This window comes from Simochromis diagramma, unplaced genomic scaffold (assembly GCF_900408965.1).
Source record: "Simochromis diagramma unplaced genomic scaffold, fSimDia1.1 OVJJ01000293.1, whole genome shotgun sequence".
Classification (NCBI taxonomy): domain Eukaryota; kingdom Metazoa; phylum Chordata; class Actinopteri; order Cichliformes; family Cichlidae; genus Simochromis; species Simochromis diagramma.
The window spans coordinates 24889826-24896564 of NW_024386801.1; the positions used below are offsets into that span (position 1 = coordinate 24889826).

The following is a 6739-nucleotide window of genomic DNA, read 5'->3' on the forward strand; positions in this document are numbered from 1 at the left end:
CAGAAATATCCAGAGCAGCAGGGAGCCTTACCTGTACTGTTACCTCTCACTGTAGCAGGTATTAGCCCTTCGTCACTCCCCACATACTTGTTATGAAAAATACCAAACATTTTTCTCTCTGACATTATCAAAGCGCTCAGATTAAGGTAATTTCCAGCGCACAGAAAAACACTTAAACTTTCTGCTTCAGACTCATGCATGCTCATATCAAAGCACCTCCTCCTCCAATCAGAGGTGTTACCAGAGCGCAGGTAATAGAGCTCTATGAAGAACACACCTGAAAATATGACTACTGTGGCATGGGACAGCTTGTATCTGTGAATTTATTGAGTACATGTTTTTATTTTCTGTTATATTCCTCATGTAAATGGGGAGTCCTCTTCACACACTAAGGTTAATTATAAAGTTATATAGGGCCCAATGCTAGAACCAATTCTGTTTACATTATAATCCCTTGGGGAGTATCATTAGAAGGCATAACATACATTTTCACTGCTATGCAGATGACACCCAACTCTATATATCCATGAAGCCAGATAACACACCGATTAGTTAAACTGCAGGAATGTCTTAAAGACATAAAGACCTGGATAACCTTTAACTTTCTGCTTCTAAATTCGGGTAAAACTGGGGTTATTATTATTAAGCCCTAAAAATCGTAGAACTATTGTATCGAACTAGTTGTTTTTATGTTGTTTTTAACCAGTTGCTTCTCAATGCCAGATTAAAAACATATGTAGGACTGCTTTTCTCAATTTGTGCAATACCTCTAAAATTAGAAACACACCCTGTCTCACAGTTACACTGGAATACTAGTTCAGTTCAATTCATTTTTTGAAATAGCACCAAATTACAACAACAGTTGCCTCAAGGCACTTTATATCATAAGGTAAATACCCTACAATGATACATAGAAAACAGAGACACCCCCCCAAAAAAAAAAAAAAAATCATATAACCTCCTGTGAGCAAACGCTTTGGTGACAGTAGTTCCCATTTAACATGAAGAAACCTTTAGCAGAACCAGGCTCAGGGAGGGGCGGCCATCTGCCGTGACTGGTTGGGTGTGAGCAGATAAAGACAGGAGAAGGACATGCTGTAGAAGAGAGCCAGAGATGAATAATAATTAATATTTAAATGCAGAGAGGTGTACAAACATATGTGAGTGAAGAAGAAACTCACTCAGTGCATCATGGGTATCCCCCGGCAGCCTACACCTATTGCAGCATAACTAAGGGAGGATTCAGGGTCACCTGATTCAGCCCTAACTATATACTTTATCAAAAGGAAAGTTTTAAACCTAATCTTAAAAATGGGGATAGTGTCTGTCTCCTGAATCCAAACTGGACACTGGTTACATAGAAGAGGGGCCTTGAAAGCTCAAGGCTCGGCCTCCCATTCTACTTAATACTCTAGCTTTCATGGGGTGATACTGAAGTACTATAAGGTCATTAAGCTAAGACCTTATATGTGAGGAGCAGGATTTTAAATTCTGGATTTAACAGGGAGCCAATCAGGATAAGCCAATATAGGAGAACTATGCTCCCTCTTTCTAATCAGTCTCTGCCTGTCAGTACTCATGCTGCAGTATTTTGGATCAACTGAAAGCTTTTCAGGGAGGTTATAATAACAAATTACAGTAGTCATAAATACATAAACGAGTTTTTCAACATCACTATGAGACAGGATGTGATGCTGAGGATCTAATTTTAGAGATATAGTGCAAATGTAAGAAGACTCCAAGATTCCTAAAGTGCCTTGAGGCGACTGTTGTTGTGATTTAGCACTGTATAAATAAAATTGAACTGAATTGAATTGAATTCCTCACAGTGTCACTGGAGGCCAAGATAATGCAATTAAGAGTAAGTATATGGTAAAATACCTATTTGTAAGATTTTCAGGGCTGAGTACAGCCTCAGTTTACCGGAATTTAGAAGCAAAAAGTTAGCGGCCATCCAGGTCTTTATGTCTTTAAGCCATTCCCGCAGTTTAACTAATTGGTGTGTTTTATCTGGCTTCATGGACAGATAAAGTTAGGTGTCATCTGCATAGCAGTGAAAATGTATACTATGCCCTCTGAAAAGATCATTTGTAACCCTTCACTAAAGCTGTTTCTGTGCTGTGATGAGCTCTGAAACCTGACCGAAACTCTTCCAATAAGCCATTTCTCTGCAGATGATCTGTTAGCTGTTTGACAACTACTCTTTCAAGGATTTTTGATATGAAAGGAAGGTTGGAGATCAAGTGATGGCTTTTTAAATAATAGTTTAACAGCCTGGCTACAGTGCTGAAGAGAAACCTAGTGTTGTTCTTATTTTCTTTAATCAGTGATGAATAGTAAGATGTTCTAGCTTTACTGATGGCTTTCTTATTAAGCAGCACACTATTTTTCCAGGCTACATGATGATCTTCTAAATTAGTGATACGCCTTTCCCTCTCCAGCTTACAGGTTATCTGCTTCATGGTGCGCATTTTAAAGTTATACCAGGGAGTCAAGCACTTCTGATTTGAGGCTCTTTTTCACAGGAGCTACAGTATCCAGAGTCATACGTTGTGAAGAGGTAACATTATTAACAAGATAATCGACCTCTATTGGTGTAGCGTTCAGGTAGCTGCTCTGCTCTGTGTTGATATAGGTCATTGAAGAAGATAACAGTGGGTGGATTATATTCTTAAATTTAGTTACAGCTCTTTCAGAAAAACATCTACTGTGATGACATCTATTCCTCACTGCTGTGTAATCCATTACTGTAAATGTAAATGTTCTGGTGTTCACTATTTGCTTGCTGTATCAGGAATAAATGAAAATAAGATGAATTACCTCAGCTTATTTTTTGGCTCAGTAATATTGATGATCAGCTTTGAATGCCTAATAAGGTTTTGGAGGGTCAGAAGACATTCACTGATTTATTGAATTATTTGTTGATTCTTTGATTTTAAACTGCATCAAACACATTGTCACAGTTTGGACATTTAAAACGTCTCGCAGGAGCTGAGAGTCTTCGTCAGCACTGAAAACACAGGGCGTCATAAGAGGAATGAGAAAAATGTCAAATCCAGCCATTAGGAGCAGAGTGTGGGCGGGGCTTTCAGCAGGAAACTGAAGGAATGAAGTGGTTTCTGTTCAACCGGTCAAGGCGCACACGTCTGCTGAGTTTACTGACTTCTGTTAAACACAGTTTCCTGTTTGGTTTTTAAAAGTTTACCAGAAATTAAATGCACGACTTCCTGCATGTGATCACACATATTGATCATCTGGCACGCGCGCTCTCGATCTCACACACAGACACACACACACAAGCCCGTTCAGCTATCTTAGTGAGGACCTTCATTGACATGATGCTTTCCCTGGCCCCTTACCCTAAACATTAAAAATGACCCTAACGCCGTCAAATTTGTGAGGACCGGTTTGTGCGCCCTCACAGTGACTGTTGGTTCTCCCAAGTATAATAGAATGCAGATTTCGGTCCTCACAAAGACAGCTAGACAGGAAAACACACACACAGAAAACACATGCACAGCAAAAAATGACATTAAATGAAGTCAAATTCAAATAGAGACCAACTTATATTTTGCGTTTGTTGGCGGGGGGGGCACCGAAACCACAGCATGGAGGTGGTGTCGGGTTTGCAGTGACAGTGGTCGAGTTACATAGAAAATGAACAGAGGGAGAGAGAGGGCGTGTCGGCCGGTAGAACAGGTTTGGGCGAGGCGGTCAAGCGAGCTTCACACACATAGTGAGCCAGAATGAGAGAGAGCAGAGTCAGATTTGTTTCCATTTCAGAGAAGAAGAAGAACACGGCGGCGGCGACCGACAAACATACAGGTGAGTCCCTGAAACCCCTTTAAATCCTCTGTAGTACAAATACTACAATACATCTACTTCAGCTAAACACTGGAGTACGTCATGTTATAGACGCAGTAGAAGTAACTCTGTACTTGGTTACTGCAGTACCTCTAGTTTATAAATACTTTGATTCACTCGAGAGGACTTTAAAATGTGACTGAAACCTCAGTATAATGCAGTACTCTGTGCCGTACACTACAGTGTACTGTAGTACAGTAAATCAAAGTAAAATACACTACAGTACTGTGTTTACCTGCTCTTTACCCCACCATATAAGGAATCAGACCTCTGAATGTGTCTAAATACTAAGATTTGCAGTACTTTAACTTGTAACCTGTGGTACTTTTTACTTCAGTTAAAGTTTTGAGTACTTCACTGCTGACTTCATGTGATGACTCAGAGTGTGTACACCTCACAGCCACATTCATCCAGGTAACATGCCTCACCTGTTGGTCCAGGAGTGTCATCAAATGGTGCCTTCACTTAAAGCAGGAAATCTGGGCCTCAGTGAATTAATCTAACTTCAGTGTTACTCCAATCAATCAACCAAATTAATGGGCAGATGTCTGGGCGTGGGGCTTTTGCAGCATCACTGAGTACTATCACATACTTCAAGGGTCACAAGTAAAAGTATAAAGCAGAGGACAAAGTACTCAGATCCTTAACTTTGTTTTACTCTGTGAATGTACTCAATCAGTGAAAGTACTCAGTTACTTTTATCATTCATTGAGTAATCAACCACTCCTCTTATTGGTCAGATCTGATCAGTCACTCTGATCGGAACATCAGTTCTGCAGTAAGTGTACTCATTGATCTGTTTCCTTTCACATAGGTCTCTTCCTGCACTGCATTAACTGATTGGCCAGCTGCCTGATTGGACATAATTTTAGCCTCACCGTCTTGTGACGTGTCAGCATGTCCTCAAATATCAACGTCTCTCTGGAGAACCCCTACGGTCAGGTAACTATTCCACGGGCTAAGCTCCACTCTTCCAGTGACTCCACAGTGATAGCCAATCCGATGGTTATTACCAGCAATGAGAACCCGTACCAAGTGTCGAGCTCCGCCCCCCCACCATACACGGTGAAGGAGGATGGAGGGGGGGATGATGAAGGGGGGAGCTGCCGTGCCTGCTGCTACCGTTGCAGGAGAAAGAAGTGACATCATCGCTGCAGAGCGTGATGTCATAACAGTAGAAGGATTGTGACTGGCTCAGATTTATTTATTTGCTCTTCTAGAGGAAACAAGGATGGAAAGAAATGAGGAAACAATGAAGGAAGGAGGGAAGGAAATTTCATGAACTGGAGGATGTTTTCTCGCTGCGGCCATTTTGTGTCTCAAATACTTCACTTACATGTTTGTGAAGCTCAAACCTCCACCCCTCACCACCATCCCTACCCAGAACTGGGATTTCAGAGGCCATGGGGACTTGTGTGGTTACAAGCACTTGAGGGGTCATGGCGTCTTTGTGGTGCCCTGCGGACTTCGGGGATCACAGGGACTTTTGGGACTCGGGGTCTTTATGGGGTCCTGGGTTTTTTTTTGCCCTTGATGGTATTTTTATTTTTTTACTGGCAGTTTTATATCAATACATATAAAAAATATTGGGGAGATGATTTTTAGACACAAAATGGCCACCACTGAACCGCAGTTTCACTTCTGTGCCTTTGTCAAGAAACCTATAGTTTTGATGTTTTTCCTGTAAACAACATTAGGTATGATTTTATAGTGTTACTGGATATAATCAATATGTTGGATTATAACTGATTATATCTAATATCAGACAGAGGATTGTTCTCCGATGTTCTACATGGTTATATAGTGATGTTTGAATTTTGTAGACATTCAGAATTCAGCTGAAAAATCTTTAAAATGTTCAATTCAATGATTGAAACTTTATTGATTATTACAAAAGTTCTTGATCATTACGAACTCCAAATGAACTGATCTAAAAATATTTTTTATCAGGTTGTAACAAAGCAGCTGTAAATTATACTGTTTGTTTTTCTTGATGATGATGATGATGAACATTTGTGTTTGTGTTTTTTTTTGTTGTTATTTGTTGTTTTATATTTGACACATAATTGGCATTATTCTTGTTTTTTTCTGTTTTCATCACAGTGACTATGCAAATCAAATGAAGCAATCAGAGCACAGGTCATCATGTGGAATAAAATTTTAAATTTAAAACTTCATCTCTGTTGCTGCTCGCACAACATTAAAGTCTCAGTAACAGCGAGCCAAACATTTCTCTGATTTTTAGAATCAATCATTACAGATTTTATGATAATCATCATTAATTATTGTTAAAATATAAAGTCACCATTTAATTATTTTACTGTTAACAATGAAACAATTATTGATGATGTAGTTGATCATATATTGTGATCGGAGCTGATAGGAGGCAGAACCCTGCCCAATTTGGATCTGCGACCTTTGATTTGATCCACAAGCATAAACTAAGATGTATAAATCTGTACAATGGCTTGTGTCACAAATGTGTGCACCAACACAAAACATAAACACAAATAAAAAAAATTATTTGAAGATGTAAATTATTTTAAAATGTCTGAATCTAAACCTGAGTAAATAGCAATCATTTGACTTACAAACATCTTTTTCACTTTCAGAGCTTCCTGTTGGTACAAATCTCTAAAAATACTTGGCTTTCTTTTCGTTCACTTACATCATCAAGCATGGGTGCATGAATTGGCAGATGTGCACGGATCATGCTGCATGTGTGCAGTGAGTTTTGGGGGGGTTTGTAATGCATTTATTGAATAACAAAAACATGGCACAGTACAGTACATCATTCATAATCAGTGTTACAAGCAGACAAGTGCAGATGAAACAAAGCAGAAAGAAAGATACAACAGTATATACTGACAATAAT

At 39.4% G+C, this 6739-nt stretch overlaps 1 long non-coding RNA gene across 1 annotated transcript; it reads left to right on the forward strand.

Annotated features, from left to right (window-relative positions):
• Positions 1-3699: 3699 nt before the first annotated feature.
• Positions 3700-6401, forward strand: LOC120730371. Its single transcript, XR_005695095.1, has 2 exons — positions 3700-3825; positions 4679-6401. It is a non-coding gene; the product is annotated as an uncharacterized LOC120730371 (long non-coding RNA).
• Positions 6402-6739: the final 338 nt, after the last annotated feature.